Genomic DNA, 27,936 nt, shown 5'->3' with positions numbered 1-27,936 from the left:
AATTTATAAAGAGTGTGTCCTAAAGCACAGGTCGAGATATGGGTACACTGTTTATCCTCATATTTATGTTATAGAAATAACTTAGACAAAATAACAAAAATAATTTTGGTTGCCTTTCTAAAGAATAACAAGCCTAGAATCATGTTTATGTTGTCTTATGTGTATCTCATACTTAATTTATTTTCTTTGAATTATTGAGCAACAATTTTGCCTACATGACAGACTGTTAATGCATCACGTCTTGTTGTGAGCCGGAATTGAATCATTTCCTAGGCCTAGTTGATCCACAGTCGCCAAATTGTAATATATGTTTAATTAGATTGAATTGTTTCAAGCTTTCAAAAAGCTAGTTGCCTTGTTTTTTAGCCAAACTGTATCCAAGTTTTTAAATTTAGTTACCTTGGCTTAAATCTACTGGCCCCAGGCTAACAGGCAACCACTAAATCTGTAAGTCATTCATGATGTAAGATCTGACAGTGTATTGAACTCATTCAATTTGCAAGTCTGAAGACATTAAAAGGACCTTTTCACGTTTTGGTTAGTTGACAAAATTAAACGATTTAATAATTTGGAGAGTTCTGTTGTCGTTGTAATTTTTTTCATACTACGAGGATTGCTTATATATAGTATAAAATACATCTCTCATTGTATGAGCTAGGATGGCCGAGTGATCTAAACGATAGACTTTTATTGCAGGGGTGAGTAGTTCGAGCCCAGTTGAGGGTAACTTTTTTCTTGTTTCTTTAAATTTATTCTTGTTTGTTTTTTAATGGAGCTTTTAAGATCCAACGTTATCATTTATCAATATTAAGCATTTAATGACACACTATGAAAAGGTCCCTTTAATATGTTTTCTTAAAAATGCCACAAGGTAAACATTTAGAACTCGATGGTTGTTTATTTGATTTAAAAGTGTCGCATAATTGATGTATTTCATGTCGCATAATTAGTGTATTTCATGTATATTCCTTGTTCGGTGTAACTGAATACATAATATCTGTCTTCATGAAGAAATGCATAAATGGGCATCATATGTCGTCGTCAAATTAGACGAAAAAAATGCACCAAGTTATGGCCCATGGCTGGGTTCACTAATTAGTTATGTCTATTGTAAGTACATGCAGCACTGTTAATTTGTGTATATTTTCATGTTAAATGACAGGTGACAGTTAAACAAACGTGGTCTCGCTTAATTATTGGCATATATATGCACAAGATATGTAAGTCACACATAAAGCCATCCCGTATCAGGTAATTCAACTCATGTTAAAGTCAATCATCCAGACAGCCGTCACCCAATTTATTTGTCCATTATTGTATAAATTGGCATCTGCGTTGTATGAAATAGAGTCTTACTTAAACGGCCGAACATACAAGTCGCATTATTGCTGGCTTTCGCGGGATGGGCCCATTGCGGGCTCCGCATGTATCTTGTATTTGACAAACATTTTGGAAACGTTGTGTTGTGTTAATAAGCAGAAATAAAACGCAAAGAAATCAGAAATGAACTTTGTTGGTTACTGTGTCTTTTCTACGAACAATACGCAATTACGCTACAAAAGTAATTTTGTTTATTTGCCTTGTCAGTGAGGTTATTTTGAAGTAATTATCACTTTTATCCTTTTTTTACTCAGAAATAGATAGAAAAGATTATTTGAGCTACATTTTGGCAAACAGGGCTTAATGCACACGCATTAATTGTCATCCCAGTACCAGAGACTCTCTTTAAACGAATAACACCATAAAATCAGAAAGTGTCGTCCTTGATTAGCTTGTGCGCACTGCACAGGCTAATCAGTGTGCACAGGACACCACTTATTTGACATGCAGTAAGCCCCGTTTTCCGTAAACGCAGCCAATATGCACATATTTCATTGACATACTTGCCAATGTCGTCGCACAAGCTGTTAAACACTATTGACTACATACACACACACCCTGTCTAAAGTGTACCAGTGGAGAAGTATAGAACAGGCAGATGCGGTGGTTATCGTTCTTAGCGTAGTTAAAAGCAGACTTTCTTGCAAACCTCTTAACATCAGTTGTCCGCTAGCGCGAACAAATAAAATGCCAGAAAAAAACTACAGCATACACAGATAATGCCTGCGTCCAATCTATCAGCAATATTGCGTTCTGTACTTTATATGAATATTGTAACAAAATTTGCAGATACATCTATGTGATGTTATTTAAAACATAAATTATATATAGCGCGAACAAATAAAATGCCAGAAAAAAACTACAGCATACACAGATAATGCCTGCGTCCAATCTATCAGCAATATTGCGTTCTGTACTTTATATGAATATTGTAACAAAATTTGCAGATACATCTATGTGATGTTATTTAAAACATAAATTATATATGTTAGGTATATACACATACTAAATATCCTATGTTATTCAAAATTATGTAATATGTAATATTTTTACACTGCATCGTACTTTTGAGTCCGTTATAAGAGAAACCACAAACTACACAACATAAAGCTTTCGAACGTGTGCTTAGATCTTTGGGCTAACATTGATGCGCAATATCTATATTAAATGCAATGTTAAGTTAATATGGCTGATATTTTGATGTTTTATATCGTTTTCCTTGTCATGTGTCATCATAATTCAAAATATAACGCATCCGAGTGAATTTTTAGGATGGTAATAGTCAAAATGATAAATAAAATGACATTCGATATTCGAAAGGCGAAACGAAAGAATATTGTGCGGTCGTGTGGTAGGAATGAAGTCAGCTGATTGGATAAAATAAATGAGTAGACAATTATAATCATAATCAGAATCAATAAATACACAACAGAAACAATGTAATACTTTATATTTGCGGTATAAAGTACCAACGATTCTGAATAAGCGATGTATAATTGCATCAATTTGTTACGAATGACACGACCAAGCCTCAAAATTAGGTATAATAAACATTTCTTTTATGTTTAACACGAAAAAATAATAGCTGTTAATACATTAACGCTCTAAATCGATCTAGGCGATGTAAAGTATTCCATTGTATTATATGTGCTATAATTGTACACTTCAATTAATTCAATAGTTATCGCAACATTTTGCATACCTTTATTGGAATTACATTCACAACTCAGTTTAATGTTCCAAGTTACATACAATTCGTTCCTCAAAAAGTTGTAAGTCTGTTGCTCTGGTCTCTTTCCTTCCATTGAGTAATTACATGGCAATTAAATTGAATGCGTTTTAATTTCCTTTCATTATTGTTTAATTTGAGTTGCAATGATATGAGGTTAAATTTTATTACACTTAAATGTATCATGAATATTGCTGGGCAAAGTGTGAAGTTTAGCGCTTTTAAACCGGTTAAACCTCCAATCCTTTGCATTGACCGTTCCGAGGCGGTGACCCCAGCTTTATTCTTTTATGTGTTATGTATGTTGTTTTGTATTGTGCTGTTTTGTGCAGTTTTGTACTGTTTTGGCAATTGGTCACTTGCCTTAAAAAAAGGACCAACTAATTGTATATAATGAGAATTCAATACTGCTCCAGCAGCTGGAGTTTCACTTCGTTATATTTAACACATAACTTTATTTTGTCACTATAGCATAAATAAAACACACAGTACGTAAGCCATTTGGCGTAATTTAAATAGTATGAAAAAAAGATCAGATATAAGGTGCTATACATCTCTGAGAATCTTTGCAAGCTAATTCCATGTGTGAAACACTCATACTAAGAAACTTAAATGGATGATGTACAAACACGTGTATTGTGGTCACTGCAGAACATTAATGACTTACAAAAATAGCTTGCAACAATAATGGGTCTAGCAAGATCTTTCATTCAAGAAGTACTAATTGTAAGTAGGACCACACTCTGCAGAATTTAAATAGTAGCATTTTAATAAAAATAAGCAACACAAAGAGAACTATAGTGTAACTGTTTAAATACCATTATTATTAATGTTTTAATTACTTTCTGTTAACATTTGTTGAATACCGCATTGTACTGTAGATCAATATTGCGGTTTATTTTTACATTAAACGTTGGATAAAAACATCATGCATTAAACTTTCTCGAACGGGCGGCATGCATTTTTAACAGTTGAATTTAACTTGCACGGTAAAATACCATAGTAATGAAATTTATTGCATTTAAGTAACGCTTACACAAATCTTAGCCGTTGAAACATTTTTCCACAATCAGTTTAGTTTTTTAATGTAAAAAATACTGTAATTAATTTTATATTTTATATTTCTTCTTCAATAGTATGTAATGATCCTCTTTGTAATGCATTGATTGCTGTATTTAACGCCGCCGAAGTAGCAGACGTATTAGTGGTAGTAGTAGCAGAAGCAGCTGTTATAGTTATAGAAAGTGTTGGTGTTGCTGTTGTTGTTGTTGTTGTAGAAGACGTATTAGACGCTATTGATGTTGATTTTGTTGTTGCTGCTGCTTTCGTAGAATAGTATTTGTCCGAGCTGTCTGTCTTGCAAACAGTCACATTTCTATAAGAAATTGCGTGTCTATCGTTATTAATATACTAAATGTCGTTTAGGAGCAGCACGGTAGCATTTTAGACTACATACATGGTCAAGTATGCGATAAAATTATCTGTTTTAATTAAAACGGTGACGGGCATATGCGGATTTTTAAGGCAAAAGTAACATTGCACTGGCTTTGCGCGTAAGTAACCACAAATAAAGATTAACTATTAATACATTTTGTCAAACAAGATTTGTTGTAGATTTGTATGCTTTGACATAAAGTGAACACTCATATTAATATCCTCTATTGAGGTACGTTTTCTTGAAGCTAACATAACATTTGTTGGTAATTAAAACCGCACACTTTTCGGAAAAAAAAGTATTTCCGTTTTATGAGACTGTGAATATTTACAATAGAATGAACAAATACACTATGCAAATACATGACCCGAAACTGTAGTATTTTTATAATCGTATAATATCTTTTGTTTGTATGATTGTATGCAAGAAATTCGTCTTTCTTTGTTGTTTTTTTTGTATGGGCTGAATTGAAAAATCATGTGATTCTTGTTCCGTTTTCTCGCAGCATCCTTTTGGAGTACACATATATTGCATTTAACCATTAACGACATATTGAAATTAATTTGATTTCATTTTATTACAATTCCATTCTAACCTTCTTATACGTCAATAAAATATACAGCTGATATTGTGTTTCTGAGACTTAATATTTTAATAGTTTCAGCACAAGAATATTTATCCAATATTTTATATTCCTTTTTCTCAATACATTTACACATGTGTGTTTTCAACTGAAAGATAACTTACCAGGTTTGATGATATCAATAGATCCAGTATTTGAATACATCACAAAACAATCTTTTAAACTCGATAGGAAACGAACACAGCTGAACAATATATAGTCACTTTACAGAAATCTTTAGTTCTATTTCCACCACAGAGTTCAGATTTCCAATACCAATTTCCAAATGAACGAAGTAAATAGAAGAACATTGGATGTACCCCGTCAAATCCTACTTGCAAACATAACATCATGTAATATCAATGTTATAATCTTATTTGCAACGTTAGAACGGGGTTTCAATTGATGAATTGACACGGACAATCGCTACTTAAGTCAACAATATTGTGTTTGCAATGGATCGGATCTTTGTTTGTAAAGTTATATAATCCATGTAATTTGCGATTCATGATGATAGCTAGGGTTGTCTATGGGAGTGTCAACAGCGTTAATATTACAATTGACGTATGATTTACTTTGTTGGTGACAGCAAACGCTTTAAATGTTTGACAATTGCAAACACGCAATTGCAACTTGACACATAACACTTTTAACAAGGGACATTATAATACTATCAATGTGCACTTATTGAAATTCGATCAAACACGAATCGAGAAAGAAAATGCGTTATAATCCGTTTTATTTCTATCGTAGGTCACATATTAAATGAAGTCTGAAAAAGTTAGGAATTTAGGTAAGTCATTATAGTTGCATGCTTATTAGGTCAAATGAGTTCACATTATCAAATGGTCTGCTTTTTTTCAAATAATAAGAAGTATCATATTTATATGCTGATACATTCATCACTACATGAAGATGCAGCGTTTATTTACATTGCTTGAAAATAAAGCGAGTGGAAAAGCATTGTGTTTGCGATCAGTGATCATGAATGTTGCCATTAAACTAAATACTGAAATCGTTAAAAGTAATTATTAGAAGGCTTGAATCACCAAGCAAATCAATACGAAAGTTTAGTGATTCGAATTGTAATTTTGCTTGCCAGCATTAAGCGACAATTTTCGACTTGGATGTTATGATAACATGAACAACCATGTATTTCTGAACCCGACTTTGATACCATTTCATTCAGTAGTAATATATAAGTCTTACACAGCTCAATTCAGTATAATACAAAATGTATCGACGACATGTATTGTAATGTTTTAGAAGAAGATATGCTTTTGGAATATTTGATAACAGCTCAGCTTGTTTATTGCAAATAAATTGGTCTGACTATAATTGAAATGTCTTTATTCAGCATGTTGCAGGGGATAAATGGCATGCCTATCTCAACACAATTATAGAGCTTCACTCAAAAGAGACTTTCTTTAAAGATTATATAAAATGCCAATCTAAATTAGAGTTCAGATAATAGCGGTTCAGCAAAATGTTTCTGACTATAGTAATGAAATACTTACATGCATTGTGCAATTACAGTTCTTTGAATAGTAAATCTCTTGACCAAGAGTTATTTCACAATTAACCTACTTCTGTCAAGTCCGTATTATCAGCGGGGCTGTTGTAATTAGGATGAAAATTATATGTATAGTTAATTAAATAATCACATGTATTGGCTTAATCATTTTCATATTATTGCATCAGTTAATTATCATATTCTGATGTTTTATAAACATTATATTTTACTGCGAAAGCATAATAATGGTGATGTGCGTATAATGGCATATAGGGGGGAATTGGTAAACTGGAGCTTTCTGGATGTAAGTGAGGTTTGTTGGAACTCACTCCCAATATGGCGTCTTCTTCGTGTTTTTTGTGAAGGAGTAGCGAATATTTTCACCCGGTAAGCAACTTTATATTGATATTTCTTTTAAATGATTACGCAATTTAGGCTCTACGGTTTTTTTGCTTCCATCGTTATTTTTTTGTTTGAAGATTGTAGACGTCGGGATAAAAAAAAAATATCCAAGAAAAACCGTACACAAATCCGTTGTCTTCTTACGTGACGTTCGAGAAATTAGATGTACATGAACACTTTCTCTTATAATACACAGTATTGACGCACGTGTACAGTAAAATATAACATAAATCACGATTATTGTATTTTCCCGAGGCCGTTTCATATCTGATAACTAATTCATTTCCAAATAAATTTGAATCTGAACTGATTAAGTTGACTTGCAAGATGTGTACGAAATAATGACACAAAACTATATATGCATTACTAAATGTTATGGAATGTACACTTATGTTTAATGTTAACCACGTCTCACACTTTTCTAGCCACTTACATCGAACGCCAACACAGAAAGTCTTATAATTATAAAAGTTCAAAATTCTCGACATAGTGGCTTCATTATAGAAAATGCAGCATATATTTGCTTACATCAACAAAGGATTATTAGGTTTATGGCTTCTAATATCGGTTCTTCGTACGGTGTGATTAAAATATAGATTTATTACGCTATATCATCACGTGTGGGCTCAGTTATTTTGGTTGAATTGTTAGATTGTGGACAATGCTTTTTTACGGGTAAACACTGTTTATATTACTGGTGTAGTATTTGTGCGTTAAGGAAAACAAAAATTAAAGCGCAGCTTGTGCATTTTAATATGGACTATATTGATGTTTAGTTGAAAACTGTCTTTCAACGAAGACATGTGGCTTATTGAGCAAATCGTGAAACTATTACTTGGTGTCTGTTCTAGAGCATATGAATTCCCCCTGATCAGTTTGTCGTGCAGTATCTTTTCAATAAGATAATATTTGCAAGAACCATAAGTTTGTAAGATGTATACAACAAAAATGTCATTTGGTTTTCATCAATGGCAGAGCATTGCGAATTGCGTACATGGGAACCCCTTCTGTGATAAATATCCCTTCAAACCACGTACGTGTGCGTGTGTTGTGTCACCTTCATGGTCTTAATAAATATCGATAAGCCTTTTTGGTATGTTAACATGATGTATATAATAAACCGCTGAGATTGCTTTTTTTAAGACGAACCATATATTTGTTTAAAATATAGTGTTATAAAATATTTCAAATTAACACCTTTCATCTTTGATACGTTTACTTAAATGTAAATTAACTTATCATCTATGATGTAAAGTGACTTGTGTTCGTGACCTTTGTGTATAATGCACAATATGTTCAATTAAATTTTCTTTATCTTGTTTGATGTATTACTTTTCATTTTAGATGGATGCGTTTTAATCATTTGTAAATCATTGTCTTTTTAACATTAAAAGTCTTTTTGACAACTTAAAATTAACATGACGCTTTCACAATAACGATAACTGGGTTTTACCTTGAATATCAGCATAAACCGTTTTCATGTAAAAAAGTGAATATCAAGGAATGATGCTTCAGAACTTCTTTTCTTCGATGACTTAAATGCCCTCTCAGACCTCTGTTTACGTGACTTAGGGCATTCGAGCGTTCGACGGGCTTTTACGACAGTTTAGATGTCTTCCGTTTCATATCCGGAAAAGCAAGTGCGCTTGCATAATGAAGCATGTTCAATAACAAAAACGTTTGATACAAAGTTATTGAAAATACCGGATACATTTATAAAACGTACGAATTCTAATATTTTTTGTATAAAGATATTTCGTAACTCAAGCAACTGGGGAAACATATATTATTGATATTAGTAATAATCATGTATTTGACGTGGTTAGAATAATTGATTTGAGTTAATTAATACATCATATGAGTAATTTAACTGATTATGAAAATGTTAGCCTATTTTTACCAATCCGTGATGCGTGTATATAGACGCAATATAAAGTCTGGGTAATTTGTACCTTGTATGTGACTTATAACGGCCTGAAATAACATAAAACTTAACTTGGATTAGACGGGATGAGCTAAACCATCAACACATTGCCACTTGAATTTAAAATCCTAAACAGAACAAAGGGTATACAGAAAAAAATACAAAATCATAAAACTAGGATCACCAAATGTGAACGGTACGTGACAAACATTGTGGGTTTAAAATTGCAATACCAATAACAAAACTTGAAAATTGTGTCAAAAAATAAAAGAACTTTAATTGTTTAATTAACAGTTCTAATAAACTTATGTTCTCATAACAATCTGTCCATATATTTGCAAAGATGGCACATGCTAAAATCCCTTTTTGCGCGTATGCTCAACACGGATTACATAGAAATGTATTTAATGGCGTCTAATGTATTAACTGAATGCATTATTATATCAGTTTGCATCCATATAGCTACTAGTATGCATATAAAGCTGAAATTTGTTAGTACTGCAATTAACATAATTACATGTCACATAATTAATTGACATTGAATCTTAAACTCGGTTTGAAGGGCACACTTACCATATACTTATTCACGCAAATTGTAAATGTATCCACTTGGCAACACGGGAAACAAATCAGAACAAAAAAAAACACCGAAATATGAATAAGTAGAGGTTATCGGAATGGAATATAATTGAACATAGGCCGAATATCTTAAAAATATATTCCTTGTTGAATGTAAACCACATATATTTTAAATATAAAGTTTTAACATATGATATGTAGACTTGCAAGGAACTTTACTTAAAGCATTTTGTCTTATCAATTTAATTTTGTATTTATACCTTACGTAGAAATGCGTTATGTTTCGTTTAATAAATCAGATCTACCAAATTCACCTCATAGGTTTTTAAGTATTCATTCCTTGAAATATATAACATATACGAAATGAGTTTCGATAAAAAAATGAAATACGAAATAGCGTTTTAAAATAGAGTACCAAAACATGGATTTGCCTATAATATATTGAATATCCGTTTTATGGTAATATGCACACAAAAATGTCGCTTTGTTAGAAAATTCCGCTGTGAACTTGTGCATTGACAACTCTTTGAAAGAACAATACAAACTCGCCGGCTGTACATCGCGTACAATTGAAGCCACATTGTATTGTCAAGGATTCATAAGTGTGATATTCTGTATATGAGTTTGAACATTTTAGTCACATGTTATTTAATATTTATCTCCGACCTTTGAAGACAGGGCTACAATATACTTTGTAGCATGGTAAGCGCGTGTTACATACAGTAATGAAATATAATACTTGAATATATATTGTTATCATGGAAACTATTAATGTAAACACATGATAATCGAAAACAAAATAATATCCATATGATTGATTTATAATTATATTATTTTGCAATTTCTGTGTAATTCTATCACGGTACTCTACAGATAATTCCCGGTCAATCTCGTTTGTACTATCTCAGTTACATGTGTTCATTTCCTTCTCAGAATCACTTCTTAGTTCAAATAAAGTTCAATTGCTAATGGGTGTGCCTATACACGATGCCATTCAGAAAAGCCACAAACGCGTTTTATACTTTTCTTGCTAAACAAGAAGGAAATAACATGCAACAAATCTCTAAAAGGAAAAAAAACATTTTTCTAAACGTCTGAAAATCTGACGTAAATTATTCCATTGATGAACACATAGACAGTTTACAATTGTTTATAACCTTGAGGTAAATCTATAACGCGATAGTTAGTAGGCCATTTAATTAAAATGGGTTGAAAAATCATTGATTACAAAAAAAAATACTTACATATTGTACTTATTCGTGAGTTTTTACTTAAATAAATACAAAATGTATGGTGGCGTAGAAATGCCGTACATCAACCAACTAAAGTTTGAAACATATTTAACTTCTTTACGAGTATTGTACAGTCATCTATTTTTTCTTATTATAACGTTCTCAATAACAGAATAGTGCCCTAAAGTTATACGCGTTACACTTATGGGGACTGCCTGGTTGTTATATATGCAACTTACTTTAGTGAATCTTGATATTTATTCGAAAACATGTAAATCAAAATATGTTCATGTAATTGATACTTAATTATTTGTTATTTAAATATCGGCATGAACGGATCATTTAACGTTTAATAAAACAAAAGCAGGTGTGACCAAATAATTTTCAGAATATTTGTTTGTGTCGCTGAATGTCTAAAATACATACTTTATATTTATTGACGTTTTTCACAACAGGAAAAATTGGGCATGATTTTAAAACATACATCTTCAACAACAAAAGGAATACAAATATGAAAATTGGATCTAAAACAATATAAATATTCGAAGAATTGTATGCACCGCACACACATTTATAAAACTGAAGTAAGGGAAGCAATCAGACATGTCTTCTGGAAACCCGTTTGTTTCAAACAATAACTAATATTACTTTCAATGTGGCTATTTTATTTCTAGCAAATAATAATCTCCAGTATTTGCTTTATTGTTACAGAATGCATATAGCTCGCCAATATTCACCTCATGCTGTCGATCTGTATATAATTCAAATATAAACACTAAATACTACTGTTTCCATTCCATATCAAAATGTTTAAAAAGAGAGATCATACAGTGTCGGCGCGTGCATTTCATAAATTAAAAATGTTCACCAATTTAATCGAACTGAAATACAGCCCTGGTAGAAATGCACTGATAATAAATGACAAACTGTTAAAATATGTTATATGGTTTTATGGGTAACGAAATGGCATGTAAACGCGTACTCAACCGATTTTTTTTTGCTGTAAAACAACAGTGTTTTTTTTGTAAATCAGATCATCGTTATTGTGCATTTCAACACTTGAGATATATGAAATATTACATATTTCGTGATACACTGAAGAAAACTTAATATTTGTTCAATACTTGACTTAAAGTAAACGCATTTATCATTTGAATCGGCTTTGGCGCAAGGGGTTATGTACAGTAACACTCAAATGCGATTGCTTTAAGCAATTTATGGTCAAATCACGACCTGTATGACAAATAGGCAAATATTTAAACAAAATGTTAACGTTGCATCGATTTAGATGTACAGTGCTATGCAATCATGTATAGTACATTTTCAGTCAGTGCTAGTATTGTCTTTATGTTAAGGGTATAATCAGGTAATGAACCTATGGAGAATATAAAAATGTAACTGGTAAAACGCTTGTTGTATGCGTGTATGGCTTCTGAACCTTACATAATATTTTTTGAAAAAAAAATCGAATTATTATTCAGTGCTCAAACACATTTAACACTATTATACATCGTCAAGAAAATCAACACTTATAATAATTATGATGCGATAAAGAAATTGTATTAACGATATATGTATATAACCGAAAATACATGCTACGGTATCTCGTTTTTGAAGGCATTCGGTAAACAAAATCAAAAGTATCGCTTGATTTTTATGGTTGCTTTTTGAGAAAATTCGTGATATTTTGCCCTCGTCATGAAAAAAAAAATCTTTATTCTGCAATATATATTGGCATGAACATACTTTTGAAAATAAACTGAATGAAAATGGCTGAAACAACCATTTGTTCGTATAAGGTAAAACACCAAATCGTTCTGTTAATACACAAACATGATTTGTAAAACTGCAGACGAATGCCAGATTTGAAAATACTCACTTATAATTTGTAGTAATAGAACATTACTAATTGTTAAAATGCGTGGCTTTTTTCTTGTAAACCTAATTTATTTGAATGATTATGTTAAATGTAAAGAAAACTGACAATTTAATGCATGTGTTAAATATCGTTTATAAATAATATGTATGTTAACAATATATTCAATACCAAACGATCTGAAGAATACAAATGTCAACATGAAAGCATCACAAACGACATAAATGGTTCGATCAAACACCAAGGTTCAGGTCTGTGTTGCAATATCAATACAATACGGACTGTTATATTATGTACACATTATATGCAAACACTTATCTTGAAATCTGGTATACGAAACCGTGTAACCACGCATACAAAACGATTTATATGATGTGGTGCATTTAGTACAGTACTTGTAGCAAGGTTTAAACAAATTGCCATTATTGAATACCTCATCATATATACAACTATAAGTGTATGTTCTGATAACGAAAGTAGAATTGTCGGTGCAAACATAGCCCGGCACTACGGTTTCTGTATAACTTGATTAGATTAAAATACATGTACAATTTTATTCGATCGTCAAAATGCTTTCAAATATTCTAACAGCTAATGCGCTTGATAAATAAATTACAACATTCCATTTATTTAGTAACATTATCAGTTAAGGTAGCGCACCTCTAATGATTTCCCGCGATTTCTTCGAAGGTTGAAGAGCCTACTATTAGGTGCCGTAGCCTAGTGGTTAAGGCGATAGACTAGAAATCTTTTGGGATATTCCCGCGCAGGTTCGAATCCTGCCGACGACGTATACTTTTTTGCGACGCGTTTTATTTATTTTCTAATGTAATTTGATTTAATATGGCATATAAGCTATATTTATTGTTAAATATGTTGCAATTTTTATGCACATTCTTCAATTATTAAAATTAAAACAACGTTATGGCGAAATTGGGTGATTTACTGTTGAAAATACGAACAATGCATGTTGCATTTTTATTTTTATTTCAAAAAGTAAACGGTAAATCTGTCTAGTTCTTGGTATTTTTGCTGTATATAGTGTTTCTATAAAAACTAAGTTTAAAATATGACTTAAATGATACTATTTTGAATTTTATGACACTTTGTTTTTAGCCGACCCAATTTTTACTTGGCTGAAATCACTTACATTTCATGGCGCTCTTCCATAGATAAAAATTTGTAAAAAATAAATGTCTGTAAAAGAATACTTATTTCATCTTGTTTAAACTTTAAACACCTTTACAGCATCTGTACACACCAACTGCATGCCCATATTTGGAAATTTGAATGAATTATGGAACTTTTATATACCCCAGGGGTGAAAATAAACTGGACAAAAGCCGAGCGTGGGGGTGGTTTTGAAAAAATCGGTATATTTTTTTAAAAAGCATGGAAAGCCTACCTACAAATTCGCATGTAGTTCAGTGAAATGATGCTGATTAAGAAAATAATTAATTAGATTATATTTGGATATGTGCCATTTAGAGGTGCGCTACCTTAAAGTCTCGGTATAAACAAAATTACTCAATATAAATAATATTGAAATGACTGAACTACACAATACATTTTACATGGCATTTTACATGAATAGTGTAATGCCCAACACATTTTATGAAATTAATGCCAATTGTATAACCTATTGTTCCGGTTTTTCGATCTGTAGGCGTCTTTAAACTCGCAGATGTACCGTATTATAGCATACACCATCATTTGCATCAATGCAATCAATAACTAGATTTGCTTTAAAGTTGTGTTTTTCGTCCATTTCATTTTGCTATATTTTCACAAAACTGACAATAACATAACTTTTATTTCAAGTTTTATTTTTTGAAGACCAACGTAAATTTAACAATATAAGCTTGATTTCGTATGGTTTAATGCCGACAAAGGTCATAAAATAAAACAAATTGAAAATCCTAATATATACAAGATCAAGAACCCAGTACGTGAATCAAATCATGTTAAACTACAAATCATCGTTTTATCTGTTTTTATTCGTTTTCGGAACAAAAAATACACTATATCAAATAAATAGTAATATTGTTTAACAGTACAAACCAAACCAGACATTACAAACCAAAAGACGGATTATTGAAGAATATAATACTATTGGTATATGTATTATAATCCTACCAAACCACGCATAAGATCACTTGTATTAATACGGATGAAATCGCAATGAATAAATACTAAACGATCGATCTAATTTAAGTGCACAGTAATCAGCAATTTACTCATAACATGCCAATATTTAACTAGGTTAAAAGTAATAAATAGTATTTTTATTTGCGCAAAAACATTGTTGCATTCTCTCCTAGTTCAGATAAAGTACAAGAGCTCATTTGTATGCTGAGACTGGTCCTCACTCTGTCAAGCAGCGCAAACAGATAGCGACGTGTCTTGAATACAAACGAGGGAAAGTAAATGAGCAATGTCTCACTGGAAAGAAAACAAATTAAACTTTGTCTGGTAGAAAACAAAACATATTATTTTACAAATACAATCGCACACTTAGTGAGATTTGCTTTTAAGGATTCTAATTTCCGACGACAGATTGTGTTAAAATCACATGCAAGTTGTAAGGCGGTTATATGTCAATGCAATACTTCTTGAATAAGAACTTTACAATGGATGACCATGTGCAATATCTTTTAATTCAACAGCAGATGATTTCGCATAGCAGTCTGAACGACCATTGTTGAGTCAATTCGAAATGCGATTGTATTCGTATTTCTGGACACAGAACCACGCTTTTTATAAACATAAATCAATTCATAAAATGCATGACATAAAACAGTACATAGCATGCATATGTTTATTCTTTAAGTAGCGTTTATAAGAAGGCAAATAATGATTTACCTTGCTTTATTATTTGCTAAGGTGTTTCCACCTTACGATCTCGTTATGTATTGTGGTCTATAATGTTGTGTTAATTTAATTATTTAGCACTGTATTATGTAATAACAGCATATCCGTTCTAGCAATGCCTGGAATAGTTCAATGTCGCAGACTGAGTTGAAATGTGTACAAGTAAATACCTCATTTCATTCTCCAACACAGCATAACAAGTCTTGACAAGCAAACAGGTCACAACTCACGTATTCCTGTTATTTCTCACTGTGCATTTACGACGTGATCGAGTTGCATACGTAAAGGCGCTGGGCGCCAATTATAATTCATTAAAAACAACTCAACATTTGTCATTGAAAACATTTGTTAAATTTAAAATTGAACGTCAAATTAAAAACGGGAAACACATTCTTAAAATTTATTTTCTCTTTTTTGCTACTTATTTTGAAATGCGATGCGAGGAGATAGGCCTATAAGATTTACAGGTGTGTGCTTCGATAGTGCAGCTGAAGTTTCGCTTTTAATTTTAATGATATATTTTGGGCTAAAAGTAAAGTATAGCATTGTTTTTAATGCATCGAGATCACAAATGTTTTGCATTGATTGATTTGATGCGTTGAACTCAGCTTTTATGTTTTCGTTAATACAGGCCTTTGAACACATACTTTAAATGTAATACTTATATATGCTAACATGGATGTTTCTCGAAATAATGCATTTTTATATTTGAGATGCAATATGTAGTTGACAGAAACTGTATGTTATATAAAAACAGTGTTAAACGTTTTTAACAGTTCAATCCAGAGGTCGTTAATAAATCAAGTAATTTCTTAAACATTTACAACTAAACAGGGTATGCACAATTTTGTCAAATATTTATGAATTTATATAAATTGTGGAAAAAACTTATTATACATATAGTTCAATATAAATTAAAATAGAAGTTAAGAAGAACATGTGTCGAAAAATGCGAAATAAGCCATATATTTAATTCTGAAATCGAACATGTATGTACAGTCGAATTCGCCAGCATGTATATCATACATGTACGATGTAAATCTAAATTTAGTTTTACGGATCATTTTAATTTCCTGCAACGATATCTATTCATACTACACACGAACACTTACTCCGATCCTAATAAAAAGACGAATGCTTCGGTTATTGTAGAAAAATATGTACGAAATATCATCATCACAATCGGCTCGGGTCGTTAATTTGTCTTTGCTGCATTTTATGAAATTCGTCTTCAATGTTTAATTTTTCTTGCCTATTTTGTGTTATTGTAACATATTTTATCAATATATTACAATTTAACAGATATAAAAATCGTGCATACCGGTTTTAAGTTTTGGTCTGTGATTTTAACTTAAATTAATTGCAATATTGTTTTGCAGAAATTAAATGACATGATGACAATGAAATCTGACTGAATTTGCTGAGTACCGATAACTGTGAGATTCGGCTAACCCTAAAACTGTTCATCCCCCAATGCGTTAGATATACTGCTCCAATTCGATGATTCGAGGATTTATCATGTGTATTTGTCTTTTTTTTAAGCCGTGGCCAAGAACAAAAATACAAGGATATCTTCTAAATACACTTTTGAACTGAACGCAATAATGAACAATTAGCCTCCTTTAATCTAATGGTTATGTGCATGCATAGAACACAATCATCATAAAAATAGTCCTATTACGCGGTCGAATAAAATGACGATATATTAAATTGGCAATTTTAAAACTGGCAACTTAATATGCTTCATGTGAACAAATAAATAAATAGTATAACGCAAACCAGTACATTTTACTTATATAGCTTACACCCGCATACATGTGAATCATTAACGTATGTATTTATTTTACGATTTGCTAATCATGTGCTTTGCATATAGACGAGAGACAGTCATTTACATAATACCATTGAAAGTAAAATATTATACGGTATTTGTTTACATATATAACTTAGAAAGCAGCTCAAGACTGTCAAACAATTTGCACTATTGAAGACCATACAAACATACGGATCCGCAACTTTAAAAAAATAAGGTTGCAGACGCATTTAACCGGATATAGTTAAAATGAACAGAAATTTTCCCAAACTAAATCGCTGGATGAGAGTTGTTCTAGAAACTTCAAAAGTTGATCCCTTTCATAGCTGGTGAAAAAATTGTAGGACTTCATTTAGATACTTCAACTTGTAAATTGCTATTTTAAATGCAAATACTTGCTTGAGAGTATGAAACATGTTAATAGAAAGGAAGTGTTAAACATGCAGTTTAAACAAAAAATGTTATAAAGGAAAATATACAAGCGTGGAATTGCTGATAAAGAAGAATGACACAATTATGTTTTTTCATTATGAATATTAACACACACAACTGCTTTTGAAGTCAGTTGCTACTGGTATTTGTTTAAGAAAGCTTGCGGTGTGCGTAGTAAGTAAGAACTTCCACTGGGGACTGGCAAAACATGTTTACTTCCGGTTGGAATCTTATTAAACCAAACATAGTAAAACGTTTTTATTTTGAAGATAAAAACAAATATATTGAACATGATTTTTTAGTTTACTGTTTGTACGAGTTAACTAAGGCCGCGTTTATGCCAAAGAGCAGGCAATAAAATTGTTATAATGTACGTACCAATTGTGTATACAGTTGCATTGATCAAGTTGTAAAAAAACATTTAAGTAACATGGCTACGTCAATATTTACAATAAAGTGCGACATCTTTATTTGGACGATTGCTTGTAAACTCTTATGTTTTGTTTTTGTTTATCTAACAGTGCAATAATTTCTTTCTTGAGATTTCATACAAAGCTTGAAAACGTTGACAATTTATATTTGAAATACATTAATTAAGCTGTAAAACGTGTTTCCGAAGAAACGAAATGGTTTAGAAACTTAAGATAATTGTATTCAACAACGATAAAATATTGTATTATACGCATTAAAATTAGGTCTTAAAGACAGAATCTTAAAAACAAATCAAAACCAGGCATGTCAATAGTTCAATACATTTTTAATGAAGAACATTCTAGAATTCAACACGAATACCAATAAAATAAAATTTATATGCGTAAATGTCTACGTTTTTCTAAGACTTTTTTCGTTAATTATGTAAATATTCTCCTTAAACAATCTTTTGATGTAATTGACGTTTTTAAAAAAGCACAACTGTTTTCATTTCGACATCCACATACTACAAAGGATAAGCTTGTAGTTTAACTGAGCGTGTTCAATTTTTATCGTAGGTTTTTGTGTACTCAATCATTTGAACTGCGGTAAAAAGAAATTACAATATTACATGTCATTTGGTTACTTTAATTACAACGTAAAATAGACTCGCAATATATGTGTTGATACATAAAGACGCATCGCTAAAATAAGACCTCTGGTATATATAACTATTTATACATAAACTATAATAAGACAAAACAGAAAAACACACTTACCAGTGAAACACGTTATTAGTCGGTATACGATTTTTTAGGTCATTGAAAACATTTGAACTACACATGTAATTATTAGTGTACACTATTTTGTCCGCATTCTGAACAACTGGCGACGTGTTACAGTTTCATGATGTTTTGAAAGAGGCCTATATTTGTTGGACACTTGGCCTTTTGACAATAAATATAACATTTGAAGCGACTCTGGCACCATGCGGTATGGAGATGTTAAATACCATATATGTATGATTGTTTAAAAAAATTTAAGTGCATAGCTCAACGAATATTCAAATATTTACACAGATAATAAGCATCTGTTTGATTGAGACGCACATATCTTTCTATTAAACATATTCAGTACATGTCAACAAATTGTTGAGGTAAGAAAATAACGCTAGGTTAATGTTCTCAAAATTTTGATAAAGTTTTTGATAAATGTATTGGTATATGGTGTGAAAGTTACCAAAATACCATATTTACTTTGTAAACATTGTCAATTTGAATAGAAGCTTTGAAACTAGTTTATGTAAACTTTTATTCACACCTTATTTGAAATGTACACATGTATTTAATACATGGAAAGTTAAAAGACAATAAAAACGCAAACATAATCATTATGATATGTTCTTTATTAAATATTAATATAACTACGATCTTGCATAATTAACACATGTCATATGAGCAGATAAGTTTTTTTTTAAATGTTGACCACGTATTTATAAGTAAACAAATATTTCAAGCATATTTTTTCATAGTTTTCGTGCGGATAATAGAAATAAAGTTTGTTAATACACTAACACTATCTTTCTTCGTTCATCTGCGTGTTTCACAGTAAAAGAAATATAAGGTTTTTGACTTTTGCTTACACGTCGAATGAATAATTTTATTAGTATTGTCGAATTGTTCATGTTAAATGATCATTATAAGGCCATCAAAGTTAGTTTAAGAAAGCTGTTATCCGCCACCCCTGTATACTTTTTACTGTACAATGTATTAACGGTTTCTCATATGAGTGAATTTACTGACAATATGATGCATTTCATGATTGTTTTATTATTCTGCTCTGTTTTCTGTTAGTGTTAAAGTATGATTGTTAAGATTTAGTAATATAAAAAATGTTTTGTCGATAAAATCAATTCGAAAATAGTATTTCTTAATATTGTCAGGATGAACATTATGATTTAGTTTCATTTAAACTGGGTCATCATTGTTACCTCTAGAGTAGTAACAATTTGTTTTAAGATTTGACATAGTTACCTAGTTTTTACATCATCTGGCCTAGATTTAAATTTGGCTTATATGTGTTGATATTAGGAACATTGTGACCAATTGTCATCTGTCACAAACGTTCACACAAGAGTGATAAGAACAGAACAGTCTTTTAATATTTTATCTAGGGACCTAGGTTATAGAAGCACGCAACACTTAATCGAAATTCTCTTTAATATTGTCATGATGAACAGTCTAACAAAGTTTTATCACGATTGGCCTCTGGATTGGTAAAAATCTAATTTTTTCAGGATTTGACTTGGTGACTCAGTTTGTTCACTCACGTCACGCATATCCTAAATGATTTAGATCTTGTAAAGATAAACATTCTGACCATGTTTACACCATGACCATGTGCGTCATAATGTTGACTCCAGATCGCAGACTATGTTTTATAGTATTTGATTTTGCTACCAATATTTACAAAGCAGAAGATGGAGATTCAAATGTAACCGAGCTATTGCCAAAATAAACATACTGATCGTGTTTTATAAAGATTGAATGGCAGATGTTCTTCTGGCGTTTTCATAAAATTTGATCTGGTAATTATTGTTTTAAGCATGGGAAACATATTTAAACTCCAGGTAGAAAAGATAAAGATAGGCACTTTAATCACGTTTCATCAATATTTAATGACAAATATTGCCTTCATACTACATACCAGACGGAAACGGATGCTGGACAACGGCTTACTTTGGACAGTTCTCCGTTAAGTTGGTATAATTTTAGTCGTGAAAATCACACTGAAAACCATAGCGGAATATATTAATATTTTGGAAAGAATATATGGTAAAACAGGAAAATACACTATTTTATTTTTTAGTTTGTCTTTTGCTGTTGGCTAGCTATATACTATGTGTGTACTTTATAAACTACATCTTTACAAACGCGCCAGATAGAACAAAACACGTATGTATATCGGATCTCTTGCAAAACAGCATTGTCGTCAAATAAGAGCAGTCAAAATTAACACATAAGCTCTAAGAATAACAGATGACATTACGTATTCATAGGCGAAAATAGTTAACTGGCAAATTCAGCGTCTGCCTGGTAACGACTTCGATAGTTTATGTATCGTTTTTTTAAGACGATGCAAAGCTGTTTTACAAATTTTAATAACAATAAGTAATAAAAATACAAAACAGTGAATATGTTGCAAAAACATTATATAAAAATACCACCAATTTCCTTGATTTCATGTAAGAATTGCTCTTCAATAGAATACAAATTGTTTGATAATTCAATCTTGTTTATAAAGAACTTGGCCATTCATAACTCACCTAATGTAAATTCAAATAAAGTATTTACATTGCCTTAACAGTAAGTTCATGCAAAAGTATTGATTAAGACAGTGTTAACGAACAGAGTCTAATTACAATTCTATTAAAAGACGGATTTCTAAGCGGAAATGATACGGGAACAAAACAAGTATGGGAAATGAAAAGAGCAGAACAAGTTATTATCAAATGAACGTGTGCCTAATTCATTCCATCAAAGATCTATCAATAAACATTTAATTGGTAGATCTGTGATTGCATCGATAAAATGCAATACTGTATATTGGAATCAAGGAAAATGAAATGACGAAAATAAATGGAAACAATTTCAGAAAATATTTTTTTTTTAAATGATTTCAGATGATTGTAAAGGCTTCTTGATATATACACAAGTACGGGTATGTTTAAAGTATAATATACAAGGAGTGTTACAAATAGAAATTTTTATTCCAAAAGCTAATAGAGATGATTACATCAAATTGACAAGAAATTTTTCTCCTGACAGATTATCTTGATTTACATTACTCCTTAATGTATGTGTAAATCAACGAAAATCCTTGTAAATAACGCTTGCGAAATAATACCCTTATAACATCAACACATTTTATGTATATTACTTTTAACCTGGCAAAAAGATTGTGTTTTACTCAAATTGCATGTATTAAAAAATACAAATACGTCCGCAACTGTGAAAATTTATGTAGAAGGTTGTTAATATGTAATGAAATATGAACCACATTAAAGCATCCCAAGCGTGAAGATATGAATGTTTAATAACATTTAATAACTCAAAGCGTAATAGTGTTAAGTGCCTGTAGAAAACGTTTACATTTTTTATTAAATAGCTGATATTCATTGTGAAAGAAAATAATGTAAGCATATATATTATTTAAATTTAGAAAAGCTCAGTTATCAAAATGTCTGATTACTTCACTAAGTTTGATTTTGATTTTCTTACAGGAAACCTATATACTGCACGATATGTTTAAAATGTGTCTTTCATTTATTAAATTATTTCACTGAGAAAGTGTAACTAAATGTTAAACATCAAAAAGCATTTCCTATATAAGTATGAAATGATCATTAAATGCCATAGATGGTATCCATAATGGCGTGGTTTGACCTTGGCAGCACCTAGGGTGCTGCGCCACTCCTTTGACGCCCAACCGGAGGACTGCTTATCGAATAAAATGTACCACTGTTAAGGTGTTTTTTAAACAGTGAACAAACTCTAAATACTTTATTTTACTCCTGTTAGCACTTCTTTAAATTATTTGTTGTATGTTTAAATCCTAAAAAACTGAACATAAGGACCCAGATTTCCTCGATGTTAAATAAGCTAGCAGAACTTGTATTCGTCGGACTCGTTATTTAACGGTTTGTTGCAACAAGGAAATCCACGACAATTGGTGTTAAACCTCTTTCAAAGAAAGTCTGGTAACAATGCAAATCAGCTTTCACATTATTGATCTTCGAATAACGATTGCAATATAGCTTGTATTCAATATACTTTTTAAATGAATGTTATGCTATATAGAAATATTTGCTTACATAAACATGTTTATGCACGTTAAAGTCAACCCTACAAAAGTAAATATGAATGTCCGTTTTCAAGTCTTTAGAGCTTACTCGATCATATCGCATACATGTATAGGTGGCTGAAAGAGTTAACTAATTGATTAACTGATGTTTTTAATAACGTTGAAGGTGCAGGTTATAAGAGTGAGTAATGGTTTTGGGCGTCAAACAGGTAGTCAAGTCAAACAATTTAGTTTGCATTGACCATTTTGATAAACGCTCGAACAGCAAGCTTTCATGAAAACATTGATTTTTTCAACGTTGTTTTCGGGGAATGGCGTATTAAGGTGAATGTCAGTCACTTTTGCTTAATATAGAAAAACAGTTTCCACACATATATAAAGTTTGAAAGGAGATATTGTACTGAAATTGTTTGTTAAGTAAGCTTACGTGATAAGATAGCTTGGGTTTCCATTTGGGGCAAATCGCGTTATTGTCAATGGTACAAAAATATAACAGCAACAACGACGTTGTTTCCTGTCAATATTAACATAGTGGTTATTGATCTCTCTTGATGAAATTTAGAATTATATAAGCTTACATGGAGACCTTGCTTTGAATTGTTTTTGTTGCATGCCTTTTTAAGATCAAGGTCTCTGAAGACAGAAACACAATTTATGAATTGATAATACTTTTAGTACAGTGTGGATAATGTAGAGATTTATTTTGTAACTTACATGTATTACACGTAACTTGTGATTCCACTAATGATAAGGTGGGTCAATTTCATGATCGCTGTTTCTTAAAATATAAAAACAAAATTCACTCCACAGCCTGATTTTTCAATGGGGAATTATTCTAAAATTGTGATTGTTGGTAGCTCACATGAAGACATAGCTTGCAATTACACATTTATATAAATTAAAACAATGAACGTCATTTTATTGCAATGTCATTTTGTACGGCTGAATCAAATTCAAAACAGGTACTCCTCCCCAAATATTTAAGTTTTTGTTGACTTAAGCGTTTATGAAACTTGGTAAAAGCTATAACTGTGATTGATTTTTTGTTAATGGGCATATGCTTATGTCTGTTTAAGCTTGTCCAGATTGTTATTTTATCATTCATCATCCATTTTTTAATTATCTTTCCACAAATGCTAAAATATAGAGACAAAAGCGTCACATGGATGACGAGTAATCCTAGCTCAAAGGTCAGGGTCACAGAAGTCAAATATCAAATAGGGGAAAGATGCAGCATCATAACAATAACTTTACCAAGTTTTTCATTAAACTAAGATTTTCTTTGCAACGGGATCGACCTGTTGACGCTTAGTTACTGATACCTGGTGAAGTCCATGGTAACGTGCAAAAATACGGAGCTATATAAATGAGACGAATACTTCAGACTTACTAGGTATTCGTTATTTTCATTTTATCATTTTATAGACACTATAAAATTAAAGGGTACGTTTGAACATTTTAAACCGAGAATTATACAATTATTAATATGTACATATAGCTATCACGTAAATAGCTTGTACTGGGCCTACTTCTCCAGTTTGACTTCTAATCAGAGAATTTGGGGGTTGGATTCCAGTCTCGACAACATAACTTGGCGATTTGGTAATGAAATCATTTCTACGGCTATTTTCCCATTTCCCACTACCTATGATTTTAGTAGGGAAGTTTTCATGAACTGGCAATATAATGAGCGGATTCGTGGTATACTCTAAAAACAAACACTGGTGCGATAGCTCATGGATCTCAGGATCAACCCCCCCTCCCCCCCCCGTTCAACTCCGTCTCATTAACTCAGTTTTCACATAAATCGTTCAGCGTACTCGGTTCTTCACCTCGGCCCTAAAGAACCTATAGACTTCCCTGAAACGGGGCGTCTCATGTTTCTCACACTATTCCTCGTAACCCAAATAGCAAATCTTCAGCGAAGTGGTGTTGACCATATAACAATTTCTTGGGGCATTCGATATAATTAAATCCGTACGCACTGACATACTATGGAAAACGAGCTTTCCCATGAAGAAATTCAGGGGGTGGGGGTATTGCCGCCGAGACATGACGGAAATATTGTTGAAAACCGCGAAATATTGCTAAATAATACTAAACCTAATGTGCTGTGAATTATGGTTTGTTTAAAAAAACAAAACTTATAAAAAAACGACAAGAATGTGTCCCATAAAAAATAAATTCAGAATGTCCGGACTGCCCCTTTCACATGTTTGCTGTACACTGACTATCGACATCAGTATGTTTGCTGTGCACAGCTATATAACTCAAGAGTGTGTTTGATGTACACAGCTATATTACTCAATTGTCTTTATTGTACACAGCTATATGACAAAAGTGCGTTTGCTGTCGATGCACAAAACAAATAAATTTATTATCTTATATACATCATGTGTGTGTCTAATCTCGTGTATAAGCATTTGAGTAATGTATGTTAATATTAGTTTATATTATACTGTTTAAAATATGTATATTAAACAATAATTCAAAAGCTTCACGTTATGATTGCGTTATAACGTGTGCATTATAATTGAACAAAGGCCGAATATCTTAAAAATATATTCCTTTTTGAATGTAAACCACATATATTTTGGATAAAAGGTTTTAACATATTATATGTAGACTTGCAAGGAACTTTAATTTAAGCATTTTATCTTCTCAATTTAATTTTATGTTTATACTTTGCGTAAACATACGTTATGTTTCGTTGAATAAATCAGAACAACAATGGTAATCTACCTAATACATCTCATAGATGTATCAGTATTCGTTCGTTGAGCTATATAACATATACGAAATGAGATTCGATAAAAAAAATATGTACGTTAAAGCGTTTTAACGTAGAGTACCAAAACATGTATTTGCCAATCATATATAGAATATCCGTTTTATGGTAATATGCACACAAAAATGGCTCTTGGTTAGAAATTCCGCTGTGAATTTGTACATTGAAAACTCTTTGAAAGAACAATAAAATCTCGCCGACTGTATATCGCGTACAATAACAGCCACATTGTATTGTCAAGGAGTCTTAAATGTGATATTCTGTAGATGAGTTTGAACAGTTTAAGTCACATATAAATGAATATTTATCTCCGACCTTTGAAGACAGGGCTACAATATACTTTGTAAAATGGTAAGCGGTTGTTACAGACAATAATGAAATATAATACTTGAATAAATATTGTTATCATGGTACCTATTATTGTAAACACATGATAGTCGAAAACAAAATAATATCCACATGATTGATGCCTATATTATTCTGCAATTTCTGTGCGGGACTCTCCAGATAATGCACGGTCAATCTTGTTTGTACTATCTCAGTTACGTAGGTCCATTTTCTTCTCATAATCACTTCTTAGTTCAAATAAAGTTCAATTGCTAATGGGTTTTCCTACAAACGATGTCATTCAGAGAAGCCACACACACGTATTATACTTTTCTTGCTAAACAAGAAGGAAATAACATGCAACAAATCTCTAAAAGGAAAAAAACGTTTTTAAAACTTCTGAAATCTGACGTAAATTACTCCATTGAAGAACACATGGACAGTTTACAAATGTTTAAAACCTTGAGTTTAAATCTATAAAGCAATAGTTAGTAGGCCATTTAAATAAAATGGGTTGAAAAATCATTGATTTTAAAAATAAAAAAGACTTACATATTGAACTCATTCATAAGCTTTGACTCAAATAAATACCAAATGTATGGTGGCGTAGAAATGCCTTACATTAACCAACTAAAGTTTCAAACATATTTAACTTGTTTTACGAGTATAGTACTGTCAGCTATTTTGTCTTATTATAACGTTCTCAATAACAGAATAGTGCCCTAAAGTTATACGCGTTACACTTATGGGGACTGCCTGGTTGTTTGATAATTATGTAACTTACTTTAGTGTATCATGATATATATCCTTTAAAGTGTATTGTAACACGTTCATATAATTGATACTTAATTATTGTTTATTTAAATATTGACATGAACGGATCATTTAACGTTTAATAAAACAAAAGAATATGTGACCAACTGATTTTCAGAGTATTTGTTTGTGTCACTGAATGACTAAAATACAGGTTTGATATTTATTGATGTTTTTCACGACTAGAAAAATTGGGCATGATTTTAAAACATACATCTTCAACAACAAAAGGAATACAAATATGAAAATTGGATCTAAAACAATACAAATATTCGAAAAATTGTATGCACCGCACACACATTTATAAAACTGAAGTAAGGGAAGCAATCAGACTTGTCTATTGGAAACCCGTTTTGTTTCAAACAATTACTAATATTACTTTCAATGTGGCAATTTTATTTCTTGCAAATAATAATCTCCAGTATTCGCTATATTGCTACAGAATAAATATAGCTCGCCAATATTCACTTCATGGTGTTGATCAGTATATAATTCAAATATAAACACTAAATACTACTGTTTCCATTCCATATCAAAATGTTTAAAAAGAGAGATCATACAATGTCGGCGCGTGTATTTCATAAATAAAATATGTTCACCATTTTAATCGAACTGAAATACAGCCCTAGTATAAATGCGCTGATAATTAATGACAAACTGTTAAAACAGGTAATGTGGTTTTATGGGTAACAAAATGACCTGTAAACGCGTACTTAACCGGTGTATTATATAGCTGTAAAATAACTGTTTTTTTTTCTAAATCAGATCATCGTTATTGTGGATCTCAACACTTGAGACATATGAAATATTACCTATTTCGCGAACACTCAAGAAAACTGAATATTTGTTCAATACTAGACTTAAAGTAAACGCATTTAACATTGTAATCGGCATTGGCGCCATGGGTTATATACAGTAACACTCAC

The 27,936-nt window shown here is 31.4% G+C and overlaps 1 protein-coding gene across 1 annotated transcript in view; it reads right to left on the bottom strand.

Moving 5' to 3' along the window:
• Window positions 1-19,126, bottom strand: part of LOC127857512 (uncharacterized) — a 240,138-nt gene extending 221,012 nt beyond the window's left edge. The window contains exon 1 of the mRNA XM_052393912.1: window positions 18,999-19,126. The gene's annotated coding sequence lies outside the window, so the exon portion shown is untranslated. The remainder of the gene's footprint in view (window positions 1-18,998) is intronic.
• Between the last annotated feature and the right edge of the window lie 8,810 nt (window positions 19,127-27,936).

Source organism: Dreissena polymorpha, chromosome 14 (genome assembly GCF_020536995.1).
Source record: "Dreissena polymorpha isolate Duluth1 chromosome 14, UMN_Dpol_1.0, whole genome shotgun sequence".
NCBI classification, from domain to species: Eukaryota; Metazoa; Mollusca; class Bivalvia; order Myida; family Dreissenidae; genus Dreissena; species Dreissena polymorpha.
This window is presented reverse-complemented; position numbering and strand designations above follow the sequence as displayed.